The following is an 11039-nucleotide window of genomic DNA, read 5'->3' as shown; positions in this document are numbered from 1 at the left end:
GCACAGCAGGAGACTGTAACATAGCAAGCCTAATCATTGTCATTTTACTGTACAAGAGGTAATTTTAGAAAATGATTCCTTAAATTATAAGATTCAAACAAAGTCAAGGCTCTCCTGCTGGGAACATTTTTATTTTCTGTCATTGGAATATGTCTTTCTTCTAAATACTGTGAATCTTGGTCAGATTCACTACTACTGGTCTAAATATAGTAAAGAAAATTAAAAATTTTGCATATTTAATAATCTTTCTCTTAGTTAATGTAGGTATAATGAGTTGTCCATAGAGAGAGCACTGGACACACAATGGATCTGATTCCCTCCTGAATTATTCTGGCTTGGCTCTGGAACAGCTGTGCTGCAATCGATAACACAGCGCTGCTGTGTATTTAAATAATGTGAGAAAGAATTAGATGAGAGGAATCTAACATTTTGGTTTAAGGGTTTGCTAATACTTACATACTTCTAGCAGTCTGGACTTTAATCAGTACCTCCAGATATGCAGGTGAAATCTGTTCTGCTACACGGCTTTTGGAGGGTTGCAGTGTACTACATATATTTTAGAAGCTTTTAGGGTGTGACCTACCATAACCTCCTCATTTTCCTATGCACTATTTTGCAGTGTGTGCTCTTATAAAGAATACATTCAATTTTTGTGCAGTTTTCTGCAGTACCATTACCTTATTTTGTTTTCTAAATGAATTGTATAAGTTTTTTATTTAGCTCTTAGTTCATTCAGATAATTTAAAATATTTTCCCCCTTTAATATACTGACTTTAGCTTTCACCCTTAGCACAATGTCACCTCTGTCTGGTATCAGATTTTCTATCTGGTTGTATTTCCAGATAACAAAATTTTGTTCAAAATACATGCCTACTTCTAAGGTTCCAATATTTGCCCTTCTGTTGGCATTTTTCCCTCTCTGCAGTTGATGTCAATGCATTACTAATTTTGATGTGATAGCATTTTACACTCACATTTCCGATTGCAATGCAAAGTGCAAGGCAGCAAGAATTAGGCCTGCAATACACTGGGAGTCTCATGATAGTCAGGAGCTGATGAAATTTGAATTCCACCCCGTCTCCTCGATTCCCTTTGCACAGGGCATTCCTTTCAAACGCTGTTGGTGTGGGACAGGTCTGTCGCATTCCCCAAGGCAGCATCCCCCAGCATCAGCTGCTGAGCCTGACATGAAACCCAAGGAGTCGCGTGGGGAACATACAAATAATTTAGCCTGCTATTAAACTGCAAGATTTTCCCTTTTTTTTTTTTTTTTTTAAAATTTTTCCCTTCTTGGCTTGCTCTTGGTTATCAGCACTGTCTGGAAGTGATCACTGCTCTAACCAGTGGGTGTGTGGGAATGTGCCTGGCGTCACCATCTCCTCGGCCGTGGATCACTGAGGATTGACACCGCTGGCAAGTGACAACTTTGGGAAAAGGCTGCATGCAGAACAATGCAGCTGTGCACAGGGAACAGTGTGACAGAGAGGCAGGAAGGATCAAACAACTACTAGAGTTGCTAGAGGGGAGAGTTTAATGACAAGTTACTGTGACATTTATGACCAGATCGATTATGAAGACTGAAAAAATCTATGGTATATTTCCAGGGTATTACTGTAGAGCCATCTGATACAGGGGTTGCCATGGCAAGTACAGATTTTCTATTAACCAGGAAGGTGAATAGTCTCATAAAACCCATGAAATTTGTTAGTGAATAAATTGCATATGGGAAGCACCACTATTGACCCCTATGGAAATTTAATATTTTCAAACAAAGCTATAAAGTCTTTTCCTTGGTTATTTTTAAAAAACAGTCTGGAGTACTGTCAAAACCAAATGCACCATTTCTGGTATTCCCCATGTCTTGAATGACAGCCTAGACAGATTGGAAAATCAGCACTCAGCTAAAAATACTAGTGTGGAGGCAGCAGGGTAAGAAAGTAAGTTACTGAATATTGTTAAACAGGATTGTCTCTACAGCTTTGATACTTGGTAAGGTTAAGATCTACATCATCACAACCTGAGAACTAAAACAAATATACACTGTTTAATACTTGATTATATAATTTGTGACAAGCATTTCAGGAGACCAGTAAGAACAGGAAAAAGCATTACTGTTAAGGCAAATTAGATAAACTGAGGAAAAGAAATCTCAAGGATCTATATTTCACTCCATTCATCCAGTGCTGTATGCACATAGAAAAAGTCCCTTTGCTTACATATTTTAACCACACAGAAACAATCCAAGGGAAGAACCAAATTCTCCAGAGAATTTGTGGTTGCTCCATACCTGGGAGTGTCCAAGGCCAGGCTACACAGGGCTTGGAGCAACCTGGGATAGTGGAAGGTGTCCCTGGCCACTCCATGTGTGATTGCCCAGGCTGAAAAACAACTCAGAAATAATGCTGGGTGTGGTGGCCATGCAGCCTCCAGTGAGTTCTGCCTGTCCAGCAGGATGAATCTAAGCACTTGGAGTCACAGCTTTCTCCTATCTGCACCAGGTAATTTCTTGTTCACTACACCAGCTGTATTTTTGTTAGCAATCATCTTCAGTCTTACACATCCTTATTAACAATTTATTTTTCCCATATGCTAAGTATCTGCTCTAATAATTAGCAATGCTGTGTATCCATTTAGTACCATATCTTTTTAAATGCAGTATGTTCCTATTTCCTAGTCCACATATCTTCCCCCAAGCAATACCACAGGTGCTTCCTTTAGACCTCTGTTTTCCTTTGAACTACAGTGGTTCAGCTCATTAGCCTGTCTCACTTCTTATCAGTCACACTTGCTTCTCATTACTCTGGTTGCAGAGCTACCATAATTAGATTTTATATTTTTAGGCATTCATAACACTGCTTTAGTGTACACTGTGCTCTCAGAAGCGTTTTAGACAAGCCATAAGACCAAACTAATTAAAATGTCCACAGAGACTTTTTAAAGGAGAGTTACTGGTGCTGCTGACTTGGTAAATTCAGGCACACACAGCTGCTGGGGCCAGGGAAGGCTGACACGAGAGGTTGCTCACATCTGCCTGTGGAGGTCACAGGACCTCACCCCATAGCTTTTGCTTTCAGGCCCTTATGTCTGATGTCTCTTAGGAGAAGACAAGCTACAGTTGGCTTTAAAGACTTGGTTTTTTTTTCCCCAGGCTTACCTTTTCACTCCTGGAAGTTCTCCCCTCTTGCCAAAGGCAGTGAAGAGATCTTGAGCATCTAATTTTGTTCAGGTAACCTAAATACTTCTCAGAAACTGCAAATACGGTGTCCCCACCCTATTCACAGATTGTCTTCATTGTATTCTCTATTATTTTGCAGTCTCCTACAAGGGATTTTCTCACCAGAGGTAGAATCTCTGTGTTTATTTCCTTTCCCGAACAGCTGCATTTTCCTCCTCCAATGAGTTGCTGCTCTCTTGTTCTTCTGGAATGGCTTAATAAATGATGGGCTGAAACTGTGTTCCTACTCTTATATAGATAGAGGCATCTGTAGATAGATGGGCCTTGGTGACAGTAAGGGAAATGGGTCTGGAAGGCACCTGCAAGGCTGTGCATACCTGTAATAATAATAATAATAATAATAATAATAATAATTCATGGACTTATTGCAGCTTCTTCAAATGGGGCTCTTTGCAGGGGCATTTGCCACATACATAGCAGTATCGATGGAGATATACCTTATTCTATAGTCTCTATATAGAATAGGATATTTTTAGATGGGAGCAATTTTGTTTGAAGCTTTACTTCCTTTACTGAAGTATTTTCTGTGTTGAAGAGAATCTGAGCTATTGAATTTAACTGGCTCCTAAAATAGTATGCACAGATGTATTTATATTTATTTTGTAATTTAATTTGTATAACTATGTTGCAAATATTCCATCTGAAACTAGAAAAATGACCTGATGTTGTAGTAGGTTGCTCATTTCCCTGGAAACCCAGTTCATAACATGAAGCTTACTTGGAAATTAGTTACAACAGGTGTAATCACTCTCCATCCTTCATCTCATTTATTCTGTCTCTGCTAGCAGTAGAAATCTTTACTTTGGGGAAGCAGAAAACTGTATTATACCAACATAATCACATTCTTCTGTCATTCAGACAATTATTTTAGAATTAGCCAAAAAAGTTAAAGGTCTATTTTACAATAATAACAACTAAATTACTGGAATCTCTAAAGGGAGTAAGTAGCAGTAAATATGAAAAAAGAATATGACAGTATTTAAAACTAACTACTGCAGTGCAAATTTACATAAATAACTATTGTTCTTTCAGAAGGCAAAGCAGTATATTTCTTTTCTTCTTCAATAAAGTGCTTGCTGCTGGATTTCCATAACTGTTAACTTTAGTTTTGTATTAATTATTACTTGTATTATTATTATTATTTGTGTATTAATTGTGGAAAGTATTAGCTTTTTAAAACCTTCTTGAAATTTCTTACATCTGTTTCTACACTAGAATTTTCAAGGCCATCTGTATAAGGGAGTTGGAGGCCACAGATTCACTAAGGGATGCTGGATTTGTTCTGTTTAGTGGAACAGAAACTCCAGACTCAAGAGCTTTGTGATATCACACCTTGATATATGTAAATATATACACAAACTACATGATTGTTTCCATCTGGTGAAGTACTCTGCATCCTTGAGTATGCACAAAAAAAATTTCTACAAAGTGTATTTTTTTTTGCAGTGGGTTTTTATAAGCAAGGTTTTGTCTGCAGGAGTCTTCCTGAAAAGAAATTTCTTTGTCAACTGATACTCCTTGTGTTGAATCCATCATTTATTCTCTGTAAAAAGAGAGAGGTGGACTGTAGCCAAGTCTGTAGATGCTCCAGAGGACTCTCTGGTTTTACACCCCATAAAGAGATTGATGTGCTTGCTGTAGGAACACCCAGATTGTTTGTGGATGAAGAGGTGAATCCCACAGCAGCGTGTGAAGAGCACTCCCAGGGGCTCCCACTGACTGTTCCTCCTGTATGTTCATGGGGGAGCATTTAGGGAAACCTGAGTCTATCTCTGTGGAGTTTATATACTTAAAGCAGTAAATAAATTAATGCAGCTCTCTTTTGGCTGGAGCCTTCCATCCATGCCCTGCCCTGCCCTGCTGGGAAGTGTCCCCAGAGCAGATGGAGCAGTGTCCCCAGAGCCTGGAGATTCTCCCACACAAGATCAAGGCAGGCAAACACCTTGCTCCTCCAGCAGACCGAACACTTTCAAGAGGGTTTACAAATGGCAAAACAACACTTGGGTGGCTCAATAGCTGAAAGGAAAAGCAGGGGCAGTGGCAGAGAAGTTGGCTGCAGGAGCTGGGGCAGTGTGCCTGCACAAAGCAGACCTCTAGCTCCAGCAGCAGCGGAGAAGAAGCAGATGCTATTTGAAATTATGATCTCCACCTTTCATTTAGGCACATGTTTAGTGCCTTGCTCCACTTTTCTCATAGATAATGTTAGCATGAAAGCCTTTGATTTGCTGTGTTCCTCAAGAAAGAAAATGTGTTGGAGAAGATTTACAGAACTCTGGCTCAAGAACTGGTCTACAGTTAGGACGGGTGTGTTCAAACACAAACATGAAATATTTACAAAAGCAAGCATGTTTAGAAACCAAGAGAAAGGAGTGCAACTGATAACCTGGGTTTGGTATTTGAGTGTAAAATCTTTTCTTTCCCTAAGGATAAGAAGTTTGAGGGAATGGATGCAGTAAGGAACAGGTCAGGCATCTCTGTCCAATATCACTTCAAGAATAATTAAGAAAAATATGTCTTTTTAAGCTGCCTTTTGTTTCTCCAGTTAGAAACTGCAATATTTGTTTTATGCTTCTTCCAGTGTGTTGTGCCAGTGGACTCTGACAATTCAGCCTGTTTGTGCTGTAAATTTAAACTGAGAGAAGCCCCAAGCTTCTGCAGGGTTGGGCAGTGTCCTCTGCTCATGTGGGGCTCTCCCCTTCCTGTGCATGTGTCCTGGGCTCTCAGACAATCAGACAAGTTGCATTTGCCCCTTTCTCTCATTGTCCTCTCTTCATATAATGTGAAGGGCTCTTTTCTTTTACAATCAGATGGTTTGCTTTGTCTAGCAGAAGTAAGAGCTTGCATTGTTATTTCTGCCTTAATAGCTCAGCAGAGGTTTCAGTCTATTTAAAGATTCTTGTAATTATTTTAGTGATTTTTATATGTATACAGGGGGGACTTATTGATGTATGAAAGCCAATATTAAGTGTCAAAGACGTGAAATAAGAAATGTGCCCATGTATGCAGGCTTTCTGTATAAACCTACAACCCATAATCAGTTGTTAATGATGTTGATTTTTCTGTTTCTTTCATGCTATAAGAAGTGTTTCACAGGGCTTTAGAGCCTCACTGAATCCAGCTGTGCCTTGTGCACTCATTGTTCATAACCTGGTGGTGACAGGAGCTATCAATACAATGCCACAAGAGTTTGGGTCAGGGTCTGTGTGCTGGTTCTGGTTCTTCAGCTGAATTGCCTTCAAGTGTTTTCTAGTTTTTAGTCTCTTTCTCTCTGTATAAGTTGTTAGTTCTTCGTTTATACTGAGACCATTCTCTTTTCTAAAGCACTTTTCTCTAAAAAGATTCTGTTTCTTTAACTTCATAGTCCCAAGTCCTCACTGGGGACCAGCTTCTGTTTTGCTGAGCGGGTGGCATTCATCCTAGGGGAGATGTGATCTAGTACAAGCAGGAAAAATACAATAAAAAGAAAAAATTAGGGTTGTATAAAGAAGCAATGCTGTAATTATGGCAAACTTGATAGTTGGCATTATCAGCACAGCCTGATAGGCTGGAGTGTATTTTGTTAGCCTTTTTGTTTATGTCTGGTCCAGCAGTTTGCTGGAATACGATGCGAGTTGCTTTGCCCACAGGAGAGGAGGAGGTGTTAAAACAACATGGCTTCTGCAAAGCTGTAATTTGGATATCAGAGTAGAAAATGGAGCTGCAGCTGGCATGTTCAGGATGTTCAGGACAATTAAGAAACGTGGCTCTTCATTTACATCCTTGCTGCACTGTTAGACAGGCCCCCAGGAAAAGCAATTCTGCATTTCCGTATCTGGATTTTGAAAGAGGAGATGGGACTGAAAGCTGTTATCCCTCTGAAAAGAACATTTCCCGTTTGGTAAAGTGCAGCCATCCTTTCTGATGCAAGGAAAAATTATTGGTGAATAGCAAATAAACCTTAACAAGAAATATCCATTGAAGGGAAAGTGGAAATAGAAAGCTCAAGAGTTCTGGTATGAACACATACTTTTCAAGCAGATTAAAATCATTGAAAGAACATTTCACCCTTCTGGCAAATGAACTGTTTAACCAATGAGGTGATGTATTCATTTTTTCTTTCCTATGAGGGGAAAAAACAGTGGAAAATTCTTATGGCCAGGTCTGCCCCTCTGACTGCATAAACCCCAGCTGAGAGTCAGAGGACTCAATAGCTTATTGCATACCCACTGCCCAGGAGATGCCCAGACCCTCTGTCAGGCAGCCTCTGTTAAATGGGTGGAGCACACTTTACAGTCCATGTTCTGAGGTCGTTCAGAGCTGAGAGCTGCTTCTTCCAACACCTTTCTGGTTCATATCCAGAAAGGATGTGAACACCTTGTTTTGTCCCCCAAAAACCAGGCACAGCAGAGATTTCTGCAGTATGGGACCTTGCACTGAGTACGTGTTGGCTCTTCAGCACAGGGCCAGCAGCTCACACCTAACCTCAGAGGGTGTTACTTCTCATACAGCAGAATATTCCCACTGAAAAGTCACGGGAAATAAACAAGAAATGAGAATAATTCAATCCCACCCAGCTGCATCAACCCAGGATAACAAACAGTGATATCAAAGCAGCAGTTCTCTTCCCAAGGCAGGCAATGGCAGGGCAGGAAAGGACAGATCTGCCTCACCAATGGTCTGTCACAGTTCTCACTCAGCAGCTGGAATATGGAACCTATGTGCTGTTTATAGATTTCAGCAGCTGGAATATGGTACCTGTGTGCTGTATATAAATGTAGGCACACACCTGTAACCAAGTCTGGGGTTTTGTCTTGCCTAATTTCTTGAAGACACCCTTTGGGGTGTGGCATCATACAGAAAATCTGTTCAAGATCTTCCTCACTTCTAGGTCAGCAGTGCAACAGAAACCCTCCTTAGGCCTAAACCATTTATAATATATCAAATATGTGTAAATTCTGTAGGCAGCAAACACCTTATTCCCACATTATTTTCTGAAAACATACTGAAAAGTCACTTAAAGAATTAATTGAGCCAGAGCTCACATGCAAAAAATGTGCTTCCTTCTCTGCATTACAAGAAAGCAATTAGCAAACACTGGAGGCAACAGCTTTTGCTAATCAAAAGAGCTGAGTTTAACTTGTGTCTGCTCAAGCAATTCAGTTTTGAAAGAAAAGGGAAAACCAGACATACTACTGGACTTCAGTTAAAGTGAAAACATGCAATGCAACACAATTAATTCTTTTAAAAGCAAGAATTTTTCATTCATACTGCAAATGTGCTAGGAAAATGACATGGGCAATACTCAGTCTTTGAACACTGTTTTATGTGAATTACTTTTAAGATTCAACCATTCAAGTTCATGTCTGTTGGTAGTAAAATATTTTTAATTTAAATGCTTATAGAATATTGGCATCACATTTTCACCACCCTATTCCATTTTGATTTTAATATTGATAAGGTTTTCCATCTTTGCTTCACCATCACATGCTCTTCATGCTCCATAAGAAGAATTTGGTAAACTTTAAACAGAGGCTTGGGGGAAAATAGGTCTTTTACCATTATAACTGCATTTATATAAATCTTGTCCTTTTTTTCTTCCTCCCCTCTCTTTTTTCTTTTTCTTTTACTCTTGTGACTTTATAAGACATAAGGAAAATTCAAATTAACGTAATATTTTAAAACATAGTTAGTATTTTTCATGTTGCAGACAACAGGCCCGACAGCTTGTCCTGACAGTTCTATTTCCAGCCATAATAGCTCTGATTTAATCTTTAAATGAAACATCCCTACACAGCATTTGTTATTATTCATTTATACATCAAGTATTGAGGAAAAAAACTCTCCTGGATTTTGGAGAGATCCAGACTAAATTCTTTGACTTTCCAAACTGAAATCTGTGACTTTGCCACAGATTTCTTGCTTGTTCATGAGAATTTGTTAAGTTTGTACACCTGAGATAAGTCCTTTGATGATATAAATGTTTCACAATTGTAATAGTTATTACTCTACTGTTGTTTCTATCAGAGCAGTCAAAACCCCAAAGAAGAACTTAAGGGTTTTTTTTACATAGAGTCTTTTGACAAAGCTTTTGCCTCCAGCTGAATACAGAGAGCTTGGTTGTTTGACAGATGCATTTTAAGGGCAGGTGAGTATTTTTCATGGCTGGTTCATCAGTAGGAACCAACCATTCATTATATTAGCAGACAAATAAAAAATGATCTTTAGTAATCATTTTAGTCTTGAGGTGAAGGGATGAATTCAAAGAATTCTTTTGGTCCTGTACTGTCCTATGCCTATCTGTGTCTAAAGTAACCTATCACAGACTCTGCTAATGCTCAATGAAAGAGGAAATGCAGCATCCAAAAACCTTCAGGTTATTTTGCTGTAGTCTCCACAAGGATAGAGAGAAAAGATGTATAATCTAATGTTTTGCCTGAGATGTGATGTCTGCTTTCCAGATTATCAAAATGTCAGTGGTATATTTTTCCAGTCTGTTTTCTCTTTCTAATTAAGTTCCCTGTCTCCCTGTCATACTCCCATGCCCCCACGACCATTTTTGTTCATCCACTCTCAAAGGTACCAAAGGAACAGGCCAGTTTTCCTCCTGCTGTGAAGTTAAAAAACTCAAGATAGTGTTAAATTGACATGGGCTGTGCTGCTCTGCCAGCCTCTGAAATGTCATTGCCTGGGCAGCCTGCTGGGCTCAGCTCAGCACCACGGTGCCAAGGCTGCTAATAAAAAAAGAATAAAGGTTAATGAAGGAGGGAGGGGATGGAGGATGTGTTATTATCCAAAAATCAAGTTGTCTGCTTTCTATTTGTAAGGTTTGCTCCAGGCCTACAGTTTTGATTTTTAGTTCTTTATTTTTCCCCCTTAGCAGTGTTTTTATTTAGTTCATAGGGCAAATCACAGTGGATTCACAGGACCCACTCCCGTATCTTGCTTTAAGCATGGTGTCCTTGGCTTCTCCAGTAATCCTTGAAGTTATGAGTGAGTTATGCTCATCTGGCCCCATGTGATTGCAAGGCATAAATGAGGTTTTTGTGGCTTTAGAGGTCTCTGTTTCTAAAGCAAGAAGCTGAGCATGTTCAGGGCCCTGCTCTGTTAGTGGAGATGCCTCCTGCCCCTCCCAGTGTAAATTGTCCCCGTGCCCTGGCTCTGTGGCTGTGTGTTTGTGTTGGGAGGGCCTTGTCTCATAAAATACCAGGGTTATTTCTGTTCATGCTGGGTGGTTGCTCAGTGTTTTTGCCTGTTGAGCTCCATCAGAAGCCTGTGTGCAGTGTAGGGGCTGACTGGAAGAGAAGGCAAAGGCAAAGACCATTAGACACACGTTTTCCTCCTGTCTGCCAGTGCACAGTAGCTCCATTTCAGCTCTGACACCCCAGGATGCTGCTCCCACCATCTGCTACTGGCCCTCTCCCTCCTGCCATGCCCCTGTGAGTTGTCAGATCTGGTGTTTGTGTATTTCTTCTCACACCAGCCCCAGCTCACACACAATTCCCTCATACCAATGCCCTCTGTACTCTGGGGCATGATGCTCTGAGCTTAGGCTGCAGCTGGTTCTGCTTCTGCCTTGTGCCTCTGATATGACCCAAACTTTCTGCACACAGGAATCAGATCTGCCCTTATTCTCCACCTTCTTCATCTGCTTTTGTCACAACTGGCTTGTTGCTACAAAAAAAAAAAAAAGCATATATTAGGATTTTTCTGGGTCTGTGCATCTCAAGCCCATGAATTTGTTTTTTATGGTGAATTTGCAGTATTAGGATATTGCTGGTACACTACTCCATAACTTTCAACTGCAGCTGAGATGGAGACAGTTAAG

At 40.0% G+C, this 11039-nt stretch overlaps 1 long non-coding RNA gene across 1 annotated transcript in view; it reads left to right on the top strand.

The window, feature by feature from the left end:
- Positions 1-2947: 2947 nt before the first annotated feature.
- Positions 2948-11039, top strand: part of LOC110480343 (uncharacterized) — a 43605-nt gene continuing 35513 nt past the window's right edge. The window contains exons 1-2 of the long non-coding RNA XR_002467089.2: positions 2948-2965; positions 3149-3226. This is a non-coding gene — a long non-coding RNA (uncharacterized LOC110480343). The remainder of the gene's footprint in view (positions 2966-3148; positions 3227-11039) is intronic.

The sequence above is a fragment of the Lonchura striata genome, chromosome 10 (genome assembly GCF_046129695.1).
Source record: "Lonchura striata isolate bLonStr1 chromosome 10, bLonStr1.mat, whole genome shotgun sequence".
Classification (NCBI taxonomy): Eukaryota; Metazoa; Chordata; class Aves; order Passeriformes; family Estrildidae; genus Lonchura; species Lonchura striata.
The sequence above is the reverse complement of the archived record's forward strand: the minus strand, read 5'-3'. Positions and strand labels throughout refer to the sequence as shown.